Below are 15,331 nucleotides of genomic sequence, written 5' to 3'. Positions count from 1 at the left end.
TTTTTATGACTTTTCCACCAAATACATTGCTTTCTTTCATTGGCCTGGGTTTTGGGGACATAGACTTGGCTATGATGTCCACAAATGCTCTTGACAACAGGCAACAGAGGATGTGGGAGCCAGGAGCTTTGGAAGTTCTGTAACTGATGGTTCCTGCTGGGGTTTTGATTTGATGAACCAGCTTCACCTTAGTAAGTTGCTGAGGTTTCTCCTTCCCCGGAATTGTTACTTGTGTCTTTGTTCCAAAACAGGCCAAAGAATGTGCTCGAGACATTGGCCACTTACCTGTTTTGAAGGCGAAAGATTGCCGGGTGTCCTCCAGAAAAAGAGAGCTTTTCTCTTAGATGTTTCTGTGGTTCCAAGCCCACGGAGGGATGTGCCTTTGACTTGGCAAAGACAGTCATCGTTTGAAAAGCTATTTCTAACCCAGCACAGCTGTTCACGGCTTGGGTTCAGCAAATGGCATCGTTTTTGCAGACTCAGTCCCAATACCCCCAGAGAAATGATGACAACCCAAGTGTGTGACTTTGATGAGTGAACAAAGAGTGACCACGTGTCCAGGGTCTCACAGAAGTCACCCATTGGACATTTGATCATGTTCTGTCTTCTCTTTGCTGGCCTAATGCAGGCTCTGAAATGCAAAAACCCAAAGAGAGTCTAAAACCTTCTGGTTCCTGCCCTGGTTTTTCCACTAGTGAAAGGAAGGAATTAGGTGATAATAGAGCTAGGAATCGTAATAATAATACAAACAGCCACAGTTACAACTCCCATTGATTTGGTCCTTATTGCCTAGCAGGTGATATGCCAGGTACTTTCAAAAACTGTTCCGCCCAATTACAGATGAGGGGAAAGAGATGTAGCTTGCAAAGAACTCGCTAGCTCAGAAATAGCCTGGAATTTAAACCCAGGTCCGCCTAGGAGGAAGGTTCCTTTTATTCTTCCGTGGGGCATGCATTAACATGGTGATCTGGAGACACGGGCGGGGCGTGGATATATGTAACTGCCTCAGCTCCTTCTAGCTTCCAGATCCTCGTTAAGGTTCTTTTAACGTCTTGTCCTTAATTCTGCTAAAACAGCAGCCACCTCCCCAGCCGGTTCCCGCCTGCGTAATGACAGCACTTCCTCCTCGAGCCTTTCCTCTGGGTCCTGCAGCGGGGGAGTGCAGCCCACATGACCCGGCCCCTGCTGGCTCCTGCCTTGTTCCTCTCTGCAGGCCTCTTCATCGGCTGTGTGATGCTGACCCGAACTTCCCATGACCAGCCAAAGCTCCTCTGACCTCTCCTAGATTTGGGCCACCTACCCTCCTTTCTCCAGGTGGTCCTGGGGCCCTTGGTGTCTCTGTGATCCCTGGGGCCTCTCTCTAGCAGAGGGGAAAGGACGCTACCTTCGGTGTCTTGCTCTTCTGTGCATTTCATTTTGCGTGTTTATGGAAGGGGTGGGAAGATGCAGACCACTAGCAGCCTCACGTGGGCCCACGCTGGGGTTACAGTTCCATTTCTCCATGGTCTTCCCACTGGGGCTGCTTCAGAATGGTTCACCGAGGACATGTTGTGCTCAGCTGATGGGCCAGGGCGCCTTCCTCAGTTAAAGGAAAATTTTCCTCCCAGGGCCCCAGTCCTTCCCTGTAATTGGTGTGCATGTCTGTATGTGAAGCCGTAGGCTTGTAGGTCCCTAAAAATCAGTAAATGTGGCTGGAGGGAGTGCGGTAGTATTTCCTAACACTGGGTGTCCAAGTCTCAGGAGAGCAAATCAGGAGAGGTGTGTGTTCAGGCTGGGTGAGATTTTGAGCTATCTATCTATCTATCTATCATCTATCTATCTATCAGGATTTTATTCCTTTTTCCTCTTTTCTTTCAATTCAAGCAGATAATAGCTGACTCTGCTCCTGCCTCACTGAGGCATTGCATAAGCTCCGGAAACACTGGCATACACAGCCATAGGGGGGGATCCCAGGAAGGACTGGGGTATGCATTTTTTTTTTTGTTTCTTTGTTGTGTTTTCTGTTAGCAGGAGAAGAGAGACCCTGGCATTGAGAAATAAGTTATTATAGACAGAGAAGGCAGTTATTCCTAAACCTTGAGCTTGCAGACTGGACCCGTGCCAACTTGCCCCTCACTGCCCTGTTCTGTTCCCCCAGGAGGGGAAAGGCTGGGCTGGTGCTCTGGCTGGGCATTTGGCAAGACTCAGACCTTTTATCCTGAACCCCAGAATAGGTAGCCTCGATCACAACTGACTTCATAGTGCTTTCTTTTCCATTCCAATAATCATTCAGTTGAACAGTTTTACATGGAAAGCATTCAGTAAACGGTGCTGAGTTTTTCCAGGACCTGAAACTTTAGAGGGACGTCACAAAATCGTCTGCAGAGAAGTTGAGTGCTTGTAAGGTCAAAAACAAGAGTCCTTCAAGAAAAGTTCTAATTATACAGAGCAGAGCACTATATTTCCTGCCTTGTAATTGTGACGAATGGTATGCCTTTGTTTTTAAACAACACCTAATCTTTAAAATGACTCTGCTGAGAAGCCTAGCATTTTTTCCCCCAGAATATGTCCACTGTGTATATTAAATTGACTAAACATTCAGAAGAAGGAGCACAAATCAGACCCGGGAGAGTGTATCACTTTAGTGAAAGTAGGAGGGAGGGAGATGTTACCAACACTGAAAATACACTAAACTTCTGATTAAAATACCAGATCCAGCCCCATGAAGTCTCTTAGGAACACTCAAACTGTTTAAAATGGAAAAAAGCGATTACCCGCTGGCATCAGCATCTAATTGTTTAATGAACATTACATGGCCGGGATCCTATTACTAATGTTTGTCTTCTTCAGTGTACGTCCACTGATGAAGGAAAGTTCTTTTTTGGTTGCAAAGTGGCCTTCAGAAGTTGGACGCTCTGAGAGATGACAAACAGGCAACATCTTTTTCTTCTTGCTCACAAGTCAATTTCTGGCAGTTTTTGACAGGTCATAAACACACATGAAATGCTAAACTTAGTGAGTTGTTAGATGCTTTTCTTAAAGTTGAAAAACATTTTTAAAATAAATTTTCCTTATGTCTCCTTTTTTCCACATTCTCAACTCTGACATTCAAGTGCACTTCACGAACTGATGTGTAATAACATTTGAAAACCAAATTCAGAAATCCCTCATGAATCCAGACTCCACTCTTGGAGAATTTCTAAGGTTTTAGGCTAGGGGACTAGAAGGAAGATTATCTTAGCATTCCTAAGGACAGATGGATGAATACTGTAAATAAGATAATTAAGAATAATGTTTACCTAATTAAGAGAAATTTTCCTGTCTTAGATACCACGGGCAATGAGTTACTTTGAAGTTGTCCTTGTTTGGGTCCTTTTGTTAGAGCACTGACAGTCATTAGACTCCTCTGTAAAGGGTCTCATCCATTGGTGTCCCTGACATCACTCTTCCTTGGGTTTCCAAACGGCTGGCAGGACACAACTTCTCAAATCCTTTTTGTTGGCTCCTCTTCCTCACCCACCTACTTAAATGGTGGAGTTACTTAGGGTCCCATCCCTCTTTTTTCTCACTGTCTGTAAACTGACCGGCACTAACCCCAACTCTCCTTAATTCTAGGGCGCTGATGCTTACATTTGTGTCTTCAGCCCCTACTTCTTCCATGGGCTCCCTCATAAGCCTCAGAGCCTAAGCCTTAAACCCGCACACGTCCTTCATTCCTCTCCCTCACCCATCCCGATCCTAAATATCACTTGCACCATCTACTCTGTCTCTTCCCACAGTTGCCATCTTATCCCTGCTGTCATCATTTCTTGCCTGGATTTCTAGAACAATCTATTAACTAGGACTTCTGCTTCCAGTATGTAGAACAATCTATTAACTAGGACTTCTGCTTCCAGTATGTTCCCCCGACTGAGGCCACTGGGGCCTTTCTAGAGTGCAAATCTGAACACGTCATCCTCTGCTAAAATCCCTCGATCCAAACTCTGTCGGCTGATAAGGGCCTTCATGATGGAGACCACATTCACCTCTCAGTATACTCTCCCCTACCCACGCGCACAGATGGAATGTACTACACTTGCACTTTCTGTTCCCTGTGCTCAGAATACTCTTGCCCCTGACCCCGACTGTCTCCTCAATCTGTTCAGCTCTCTTTTGGCCAAGACATCACTTCTGCTAGAAAGCTTTCTCTGCCTTCCCAGAACTGCATAAGTTACCTGTCCTATGAGCTGCTATGTACTTCCTGGTAATTTCCATGTCACAGCACTTAACACACTGAATTGTGGTAGTAGGTTGACTCATCAGTTTTCTCCAATGAACTATCAATGCCTTCAAGGAGAGATATGTCCTGTTCATTATATCCCCAATGATCAGTTCACTCCAGACACTCAATGAATATTTGAAGGATGAATGAATGCAGCCCTACCTTAAAGATCTGTTTCTTAGTTTCTTGATTCTAAATTCTGAACAGGGAGAATCTCGGGCCAGTTTCTTCGACTGGTTCAATGAGCTGAGTTAGGGGTATGAGGGTAGGGATGGAATCTCTTAGAAAGGAGTGTAGGGGTGGAAGCAATGGGTAGCATGTTTACTAGATTGATACAATGTCCTTCACTGAAACAATACAACTGCATTTTATTTTTAAAAATCATATATTTTCACTTATTCATAAGGCCTCCTCCTATTAGCCCATTATAAAGAAGTGAAACTATACTTTCATTATAACACATAAAATAAAAATACTCACTTCTTACTCAAGGTTAGTCACTCACTTATCCATCCATCCATCCACAAATATTACTGTCTACTAAGGGCTAGGCTCTGTACCAGGTACTGAGTAGAGAGTGGAAAAGAAAACAAATCCTCGTTTTCATGGTGCTTTACTTTAAAAAAATATAGACACAAATGTGTAATTATTAGTTATGAAATGTACTATAATAGAAAAGAATAGGGCGATTTGAGAAGGAGTTATGGGGGGGGTGTGATTCTGGTATGGAGGTCAAGGAAGGCTTCTCAGAAAAAGAGAACATTTAATTTAAGACCTGGCTTCTTGGGGAAGAATGATGGGGTGGCCAGCTGAGGCAGAGGAGACAAGAGGACAAGAGTAGAATTGGAGAATCTCCAAGGAATTATCATGGCGGTCTTGGCCAAAGGCTAGGGCACCTGTGATGGAAAGAGGTAGATGGATTCAGGATATTTTTGGAGGTGGAACTAATGTACTCCTGATAAGCTGGAGGTAGGGGTGAATCAGAGGAAGGTGCCAAGAATAATAGTTGGTGTAGAGGTTAAGCACATGGACTCTGAAGGCAGATGTCTGAGTTTAAATCCCAATTTCACCATTACATCATTGTGTGACCTTGGGCAAATTATTTCACCTTTCTGTGCCTTGGTTTCCTCATCTATAACGTGGATAACAGTAACAGCAGCTACCTACCAGATTTGTTAAAAGGATTAAATAGGTTACTAAATGTAAACATTTCAGCCAATGCCTGGCATGTTAGTAGGTTTTCTTACTAACGAAAATGAGGTAAAGTTCTAGGTCTCTCATTTCAGCAGTGAGTAACTGAGGTGGCATCGAAGTGGGGAAATACAGCAGAGGAGGCGATCTTGGCAGAGCAAAGACCAGAGTTCAGCTTTAGATAAAATTCTGGGATTGCTGCAGAGCCTTTGGGCATCTTTGGATAGAACTCTGATCTCAGAAGAGATGCCTGGGCTGGAGAAGGCAGTCTGTGATACTTCAAAATATATGCAGTATTTACAGGGTGGGGAATGGAAAAGACAAACAAGGAAAAGTGTATAAAGTAGGTGAGCAAAGTAAGTAAGTAAAGGGTAAAAACAGGGCCAAGGATTGAGCCATGAGAGTTCACCAAGCCAAGCAGAAAAGAAACCAACAAATGATTTTTGTTCAGGCTGTTATACATGCGCGTTAGACTAGCAGAAATAGAAACATCTAGTATAATTTGAATATAATGAATACTGAAACAAAGGACTTGCCTTCCATTTCTATTTTAATGGAGCCTGAAGATTTAATTCTGTTTAGTCTTGTTCAGTTGATTTTGTGTCTTCTTCTATTACTCATTGGAGCCTCCTCATCCAAAGACTTAAAAGAAAGTATGGGGATGGGATAAATTTGGAGATTTCTCTGGTTTTGGTTGCTGGATCTTCAATGGTGAGGAAGGAAAGTGGGGCATAGTTGAACATGAACCAGCTAATTCAATGTCTTATAAGTTAAGAAGCTTGGGCTTGGTAACAAGGAACCACTTAAGCAAAAATGATGCATTATCATTTTGCATTTTAGAAAGATCACTCTTGAACAACATGGAGATGGTTGGGAAGGGAGCAAACCCAGAAGCTCAGAGACCAGTGGTGTATCTGCAGCAGCAACCCAGGACAGAAAAGGCCATGGGGGAGCAGAACCACTCAGAGTGGAGCGATGATCACAACGGGGAATGGAGGGGAGTAGGTGCTTGACTAGAAAGAGCGGGCGAGAAAAAAAATGACACCCAGACTTCTGGGGTGTTTTCAGGCACTTCTGTGCCTTTAAAACATTACATTTTTCCTGATACATACTTATGCTTCGCACAGCATTCTCAGTGCTTTCTACAGCGATAACCCTTTAATTTTCAACTATGTTCTCATCCCTGTCCCCTGATGAATGCACATTAAATAGCTCACATGGAAAATAAAGATGCAGATTTACTTCATTTGGGCTCAGTTCTCCAGGCCCCAGGCCTAGGTAGAAGAAACAAATTCTATTACCTAAACCACAGAAGCTGAAATCCTCCAAACAAAGAAAATACTCCAGTGGCTGACTTGGTCTCTGTATCATCTGGCTTAACTAATACTTGATGTATTAATATGCTAGACCTTATTTACGAAAGAAAATAATTTAGCTCATCATTGTGAGAAAGAGCCCGTGTTTCAAATAGCAATATTTTGTAATAAATAAGAAATAAGAACTAAATGGATCTCTGTTAATGCAGAAGATTTATAAATAAGAAATAAACAAATGGATCTCTGTTAATGGGGAAGATTAATAAATACGAAATAAATGGATCTCTGTTAATGGGGGAAGATTTCCTAATGACCTAGCTCAACTCTGCCGGCTGCATGCTGGCTTGATTTGCAGCTATACATAAATACACATAAATAAAGAGGTAGCTGCATCCTTGATGGGACCCAGGAGAAGGCAATTTTACCTCTAGATATCTTTCCCAGCCTTGTCATGTCATGCTTTTTACAATGATCATATTCATCATTTGCTTCTTCTCACTCTTCCTGGTACCTTTCCTTCTAGTCTCTCTTGAACCTACTTCCGTCCACCACTCCACCCAAACTACTCCTCAAGATCACCAATGACTTTGCTAAATTTGATGGTCAAGTCTCAGTTCCCATCGTTTATGACCCATCAGCCACATTCACAGCAATGACTCCCTCTTCCTTAATACATACACATTTTTCATTTGGCTTCAAGGATGCCACATTCTTTGGATTTTCCTCCTGATGCTTCCTTGCTGTTTCTCTCCATGATCTTGTAGTGTTCAGAATGTCCTTGGGTTCTGTTCTTAGTCCTTTTCTCTGTAACTTAAACCCTATGATGATTTCATTCAGTCATTTGGTTTTAAATAACATCTCTATCCTCTTTATGACTCTTCAGTTTGTAGCTCCTGAACTCCAACTCAGCGTCTCGACTTGGGTGTTTAATAGACATCACAAACTCAACATGTTAAAAAAGGAACTCCTAAATTCCCCTCAAAAGCTGTTCTACTGATAGCCTTCCCCCCTCAGTTGCTGGCAACTCAATCCATCCAGCGCTCATGCCAAAAATCTCAAAGTTGTCCTTGACTTCTCTCTTTCTCTTACAACCCACATCTAATTAGCCAAGAAATCTTGTTGGTAGAACCCACAGATTGTATCCAGAATCCAATCTCTTCTTACTACTTCCACTTTTACCATCCTAATCCATCTGAGCCACCACCACCTCTTGGCTAGGTTACTAGAACATACTCCCAACTTGTCTTCCTTCTTACACACTTGTCCATCCTCAGTACCATAGCTCAAATAATCCTTTTGAAAAGGATCAGTTACATCACTTCTTTACTCAAAATCTTGAAATGACTCAGAGTAAAAGCCAAAGGCTTGCAAATGTCTATAAGCTCTTACCTGGTCTGCTCCCACCCCTTAGTTCACTGACCTCATCTCTTTTACTTTCCCCCTCGCTCACTCTGCTCCACAGACCCTGGCCTCTTTGCTGTTTCTCAGACATGCTAGACAAGCCCTACCTTAGGACTGTTGCTCCATCTGTATCCCAAAGCGCTCTTTGTCAGGTATCTGGAGGGCCAACCCAGCACTCTTTCAAGTCTTTATTCAGATGTCATCTTCACCATGAAGCCTACCCTGACATATTTAATACTGTCATGTGCCCCCAACCCCCGCACTCCCAGCCCCTTTGTCTTCCTTTCCTTTTTTCTTTTTCCGTAGCCCTTGTCACTCTCTACTATATTATGTAATCTGCTTATTCATTAAGTTCATTGTTGATTGTCTCCCCTGCTGGAATGTAAGTAACACAAGGGCAGTGTTTCACTCACTGATATATCATCAGTACCAGGAACAGTGCCTGGAAGAAAGGAAGCACTCAGTAAGTACTTGGTGAATAAACAAATGAGTAAGTCCTGGACACCTTTCCTTTCCAGCTCACACCTCCAGCGTATACTTTGCACAGTGTTCTGGTCTTGTCCTCAGGATGGGGAATGAATGCACTGAACATTGCCTGCTTAGGGTTTATCCTCTGTAGAGTATGTTGATTCTCTTCCTTCTCATCTCCATGGGATCCTCACTGTGACCCAATTCTTCAGGCCCTTGTAACTGAAAAAAAAAGAGAAGTTGTGGCTCCATTAAAAAAAAAAATTGGAGATTCTTAAATTAAGCCAATACCACCAATAAATGTAGAGGAAATATAAATGGTTGCTAGACTTTTACAGCAAGAGAGAAGGATAAGGAATAGTAGGAAACCCAAGCAAAGGGCTTGGATGTGAGCTATATGTTATTAGAGCTTAACATAAGGGCACTGGAAGACGAGAGGGGCACGGCTGGTAGCAGCAGACTACCTCACGGGGTATCCACTGTAAGACACACATCTTATTTTTGCCTAAGCTGGACTCCCGTGCTAACTCACCAAAGGCTCTGAGGTGCTCCCATCACGCTGCTGGCAACCAGGAGAGCCTGGAGAAAACTGTGCCAAGAATTCTCAGAAACGCCCACTGAATAAGAAATGCCTGGAGTAGGAATGTAGAGACTGACCTTTCCTACTAGAGTTTTTTTGAAGATTCCAGGCCGTTTCCACATTGCTCTCCAATATTGGTAACACTAACAATAGGATCAACAGAGTTAGGCTGAGCTTTTAAGTACTGAGCTTTTGTGCATAATTAATCTTCAAAAACTCTTTTTCTCACACAGCACTGAATTTGCTTAACCTTGGTCAAAAAGAAATCAACACATTCATGTTTTCATTTTCTTTGGGTAAATACCCAGTAGTGAAATTACTGTATCATATGGTAATTCTATTTTTAATTTTTTGAGGAACCTCCATAGGACTGTTTTCTACAGTGGCTACACCAATTAGCATTTTCAAAGAAAACAAAAACACGAATTTGAAAAGATATATGCTCCCCTATGATTATTGTAGCATTATTTACAATAGCCAAATTATGGAAGCAACTCAAGTGTCCATCCATAGATGAGTGGATAAAAAAGATATATATATATATACAACAAAATATTATTCAGCCATTAAAAAAATGAGATCTTGCCATTTGCAACATGGATAGACCTAGAGGGTATACTGCTAAGTGGAATCAGTCAGAGAAAGACAAATACCATATGATTTCATTCATGTGGAATTTAAGAAACAAAACAAATGAACAAACAAAGAAAAAGAGAGACAAACCAAAAAACAGACTCATAAATTCAGAGAACAGCTGGTGGTTGCCAGAGGGGTGGGTGGGGGATGGGTGAAATAGATAAAGGGGATTAAGAGTACACTTACACTTATGGTGATGAGCCCTGAGTAACATGAGCACGGAGTAACATATACAATAGGAAGGGAGGGGGCGTGGAAGGAAGGAATCAACACAGAAAATACCAAATCATAGTGTAGGGCACACAGTAGGCATTCAACAACCACTGGTTCCTGCTTCCCCCCTCTCTTGTTCTCCTCTAGCACCAACCCCCAACCTCCTTTGAGATGACTATTTTCCATGTTTGCCTCTCTCATGGCGTATCTGTATTTCTTCTTATTTGGCCCCACATGTCAGATTGGCTTGCATTACTACAGCCTGAATCATTTGATTTCCTGTCCATGTTCCTAACCTTTCCAGCTCCTTTTGTATCATTTCTCTGTCATTCCTGCTGTTTACAATACCTCTCAATTTAAAGCCATCTGCAAATCTCATTAACAAACCACTGACTCCCCCACAGTCACAGGACATGCTGAATAAAACGAGACCTAACACCGCTCTTCTTCCATCTGAGGCACCACCACTCTGGGTTACTTTAAACTGTAACCATTTTAAAATATGATTATGTTATTACACGTTACTCCCAGTCTAGGCAAATCTAATATGTGAAAATCAGGATTAATCATTTTTAATTTACTATTCACTATATTAAAAATTTAATTATTAATTCCCTTAGTCACCTTTCCTAGCCTACTTAAAATATCCTTTTGCTTACAAAAAGAAAAAAAAATCAGTCAACTTTTCAAGGCTACTCACAACCTTGAATATAGGTATTTAGTGTCCTTTAGCCATTTCAGTATGTCAGAAATTGTTTCTTAGTAGAGTTTTAAGAATAAAATTTAAGTTCTTCCATTTTAATAGTAGGCTTCTGAGGAACCCACCAGTTTTCTCACTGCTGATTCACTGGATCTTGGTTTCAACTCTTCTCCCTCATTTTCCTGATATACTCAAAATGTTTTCAAAATTCTATCTGTTCTTCTTTCCTCAAAACCTTTTTGAGCTCCTTCTATGTCCCCAGCACTGTGCTAAGTACAATAAGGAAAAGAGCCTCCACCCTCCAGGAGCTCTTAGTCCAGGAAAGAGCACGAAAGGAAATAACACTGTTGAGCAGCTGCCATGGTCTGGATGTGCACCGGGTTACCCCATTTAGACCACAGGGAAACCCCATCTTACAGCTAAGAAAACAGGGTTTCAGAGAAGTTCAGTGATTTGCCCTCTATGCAGAGGATGAACAGACAACTCACAGGAGAAGTACAAATAGACTATAGACATAGGGGGAAATACTCAACCTTACTAGATATCAAACAAATACATGTTAAATAAACAAACAGGCTATTTGTTACCTCTCACGTGGTGAAGGCAGAGAGAACCATGGAAACTGGCGAGGTTGCAGTCATGCAGGCTCCCCTACGGAGGGGAGCACAGAAGAAGTGGTGTGAGCTTCCTGAGAAACAATTTGATAATAGGTACAAGGACCGTTAACAGAGGAATTTAGCTTTATGTCCATCACAAAGGAGTGAAATAAAGAGTGCTACATCCATACAGTGAAATTGCACACAGCTTTTAAAAATCATGTCGAATATGGAATGACCTACAAGATCTTCTGAACATTAAATGAGAAAGCATATTGCAGAATGGTACATGCTACGGGATTACAATATACACAGGTTTGTGTATGTGTGTGTGTATAGAAAATAGAAGACTGAAAAAACAATATGGTAACAGCAGTTATTCACAAGAGGTGGGGTTTTTTGAGTAGCTTTTAAATTTTAATAATTAAAAAAACAAACTCGGGACGCCTGGATGGCTCAGTGGGTTAAGCGTCTGCCTTCAGCTCAGCTTCTGATCCCAGAGTCCTCTGGGATTGAGCCCCGCAGGGCATCAGGCTTCCTGCTCAGTAGGGAGTCTGCTTCTCCCTCTGCCTGCTCCGTCTGCTGCTCCCCGTGCTTGTCCTCTCTCTCTCTGACAATAAATAAATTCTTAAAAAAACAAACAAACACATAAACTGTTCATACACTCAGATCTGGTTATTCCACTACGTTGCCATAAATGGCAATGCAGACTAAGAATCAAATAACTTGCTCAAAATCACCAGCTGGTATATTGTGTTAAGCTGGGCTTTCTAACTCTCACATCCACTGTCTTTCAACGTCCCTCCAGCTTCATCCCCAAAGCCCCGATGACATCATATCTAGAGTTCCTTTCTCTTGGGTTCTTTTTCCTCCTCCTCATTTCTGCATCTGCTATATCCCTTCACACCTTTTTCTAAAGCTATTGACTAAACCTATTGACCTGTTTTAGCAGTAGTCACCCTGTGAACTGGCTGTTATATGCAATACAAACTAAATCAGTTCACGAAATGAAAAAGGCAATTTCCGCCCCCCTGGAGGAAACTGGGACACCCAGAAAACTGGGTCAGAATAGGCATAAGCCGAGAGTCTTCAGATAAGTCGGTTAGCTTCGTGCATTTCACATAAAACTGATGTCTATTTGGTCATAACTGTGATAGTTGGACAATGTCATACTTTCTTCTATACCAAAAGATTTCCTTTTTCAAAATGTAGATTCTTAAAAGCACCACCTTCCCCAAAGTAGGACCTGAGGAACCAATCCTTCATTGTATTTATAAATGTTCAATTTTTCCTATTGTTTTCACTTGCTTACTCAAAAAAGTAGGATAAATAGAATAGCCTCTGTCTCCCTTGGAAAAGAACAACTTTTGGAGCCTCAAGTTGGCTGCGTTAAAAATTCGAAATGTCTTTGATGTTGCACAGCTGTCTTCATATCTTCATCACAGATGTCTCACACATTCCAGGAGGCTGACTAACGTACCTGGTTTCTCAGTCTTCCTCCTGAAGCTCTTGTCTGACCAAGAAGGGACTCGTTTCTCCAGGCTCAACACCTAGGAACTTAATTACAAGATGCTGCTGAGTAAGACAAATCCTTATATTCTCCCCAGCACTTTCCTTCTTGTTTCCATCTTCTTGTCTCAAACATATTTGCCACACTCAGTGATCTTACTGGTTCCCCTTGGTCTCAGTGTTTCTCCTACGGAGATTCACCTAGGACAAGATCCCAATATGGTGAAAATTAAAAGTTTTCCTACAGATAGCTGCTATTAGTGGCAAAGGAAAAAGAGAACACAGTTTATGTCATAGTCTGTCATCCACTGAAGGCCATCATATTAATAGTCCCCAAACAACCCTAGACCAAAGTCAAACCTCCGAGCTAAGCAATTAAGGAGCAAAATTCCTGGAGATCTTTGTTGCGTGGTTCTCAGCTTGAGAACTCCAAATAGTTCTCTTTCCTCAAAAAAATTCCATTATTCCACAGTAGCAACTCTTCTTTCCTGCTCTCTGGCAGAAAGCAGGGGATCATTATTAACCACCTCAATTTACCCAGGAACCTTTCACCTAGAACCTAAAGTTCATATGCAGTTAAGATTTGTTTTCTTTGGGCATAGAAGTATCAACAATGATGTAGCCAGTTTTTCGCGTGAGAGAAATACTTACATAGCTGACACCTCTATTTGGAAGATCGACACATTTTACTATATGTAAGTTATACTCAATTAAAAAAAAAATTCTAACAAAGACACTCACCTCCTCATGGAAGCTGCCTTTACTTGACTGAAGTTCGAACAGGGTTCTCTATACCCATATATCTTACCCCATTTATAAAGAGGGGCAGCAAAGAAACATGAATATCTTGCTCCTCACACGCACCCCAACCCCTCACCAAAACTGCATTCTTCTCAGTGTATGTCTTCCATTCAGTTACATGGAACATTGCTGGACTGTCTAGGTGGACAAAATGGAAAATTGAAGAGAAACTTAAAGGGCCAAAGGGATGAGCTAACTGTAGCCCTGAAAAGTTGTGTGAGCTGTCTGAGTCATTCGCATACCAGTGGCTGAGCGAACAGGCCTCTAACCTGCCTCAGCATGGGGTAAAAAGAGCACAAGTGATCTCAACTCATCATAGAAGAATAAACATTTTATAAAGAACAGCCTTCTCGAGTTCACTCCCAGCACTGAATAACCACTTTCAACCACTCAAAAATTCTTCCCAATGAAAATATTTACCTCAAGGAATAAATAACATTAAATGAGAAATTAATAAACATTCAGGCAATTTGAGATTTTATTGTGAAAATAGCTATTTTGACATTATATCCAGTTTCTCACTTATCAGAATAAATTCTTTACAACATTGATCATCATTACCACTTCTGGGTATTTATACATAATCTCTGAGTAAAATATATTCACACTGGGCATGACTAAAATATTTAAATAATGACCAACATTGCTTATTTTAAGATGCTTACTTTACAACAAAACTATAGTATTTGTACACCAGTACAGATGTGTAAAATATTTACCAAAGATAGGCTTGGTGGAACAAAACCGATATGTGTACACAGATATTCTTAATCTTCTTTGTGGTCAATCTTCTAGAAAGCCAGAGTTACATTACAAACACCTCAAATTTCCATTTCAAGATGAATAGGAAAATGGAAACATGTTATTTCCTATTATACAAACTAAAACACTGAGTCAGAGGAATAAAGCTCATCTTTATGCAATTAACATAAAAGCCTGGGTATAGTCTTCCTTTCTCCAGAATAGACCATATACTGGGTCACAAAACAGGTCTCAACCAATACCAAAAGACAGATTATTCCCTGCATATTCTCAGACCACAATGCTTTGAAACTGGAACTCAATCACAAGGAAAAATTTGGAAGAGACTCAAACATTTGGAAACTAAGAACCATCCTGCTCAAGAATGACTAGGTAAACCAGGGAATTAAAAAGGAGATTAAGCAATTTTGGAGACCAATGAGAATGAAAACACATCGGTCCAAAACCTATGGGACACTGCAAAGGCAGTCCTAAGGGGAAAATACATAGCCATCCAAGCCTCACTCAAAAGAATAGAAAAATCTAAAATGCAATTTTTATATTCTCACCTCAAGAAGCTGGAAGAGCAACAGAAGAACAGGCCTAATCCACGCACGAGAAAGCAATTGATTAAGATTAGAGCAGAGATCAATGAATCTTTGGCACTTTTAAAGCACAGCGAAAAGTGATCTGGAAATTTGTCCTGGAATTCCAAGTTGGCTCCTTCCATCTTGGAGACGCCTAAGAACTGCTTAGTTCTCTGGAGCCATCAGGTCATGTCCCTGCACCACTGTTCCAAGCCAGCTGGGATTCTAGGGAAAGGGGCTGACTGACCAGGGGCCTCACATGTGCCTAAATAACCAAACTGTTTAAACCCATCCTCCCCCCAACTGCATGGTCCAAGGGAGTCCTAACCTATCCCATTTTTATCACCACTCA

At 41.6% G+C, this 15,331-nt stretch overlaps 1 long non-coding RNA gene across 1 annotated transcript; it reads right to left on the bottom strand.

Annotated features, from left to right (window-relative positions):
* Positions 1 to 2,762: 2,762 nt before the first annotated feature.
* Positions 2,763 to 13,618, bottom strand: LOC103681464. The gene is made up of 3 exons (XR_573282.2): positions 12,822 to 13,618; positions 11,333 to 11,396; positions 2,763 to 8,838 (listed from the first exon to the last, which is right to left on the bottom strand). It is a non-coding gene; the product is annotated as an uncharacterized LOC103681464 (long non-coding RNA).
* Positions 13,619 to 15,331: the final 1,713 nt, after the last annotated feature.

This window comes from Ursus maritimus, unplaced genomic scaffold (genome assembly GCF_017311325.1).
Source record: "Ursus maritimus isolate PB19 unplaced genomic scaffold, ASM1731132v1 scaffold_5, whole genome shotgun sequence".
Taxonomy (NCBI): Eukaryota; Metazoa; Chordata; class Mammalia; order Carnivora; family Ursidae; genus Ursus; species Ursus maritimus.
Note: the sequence above shows the minus strand (reverse complement) of the source record. Positions and strands in the feature narration are given on the sequence as shown.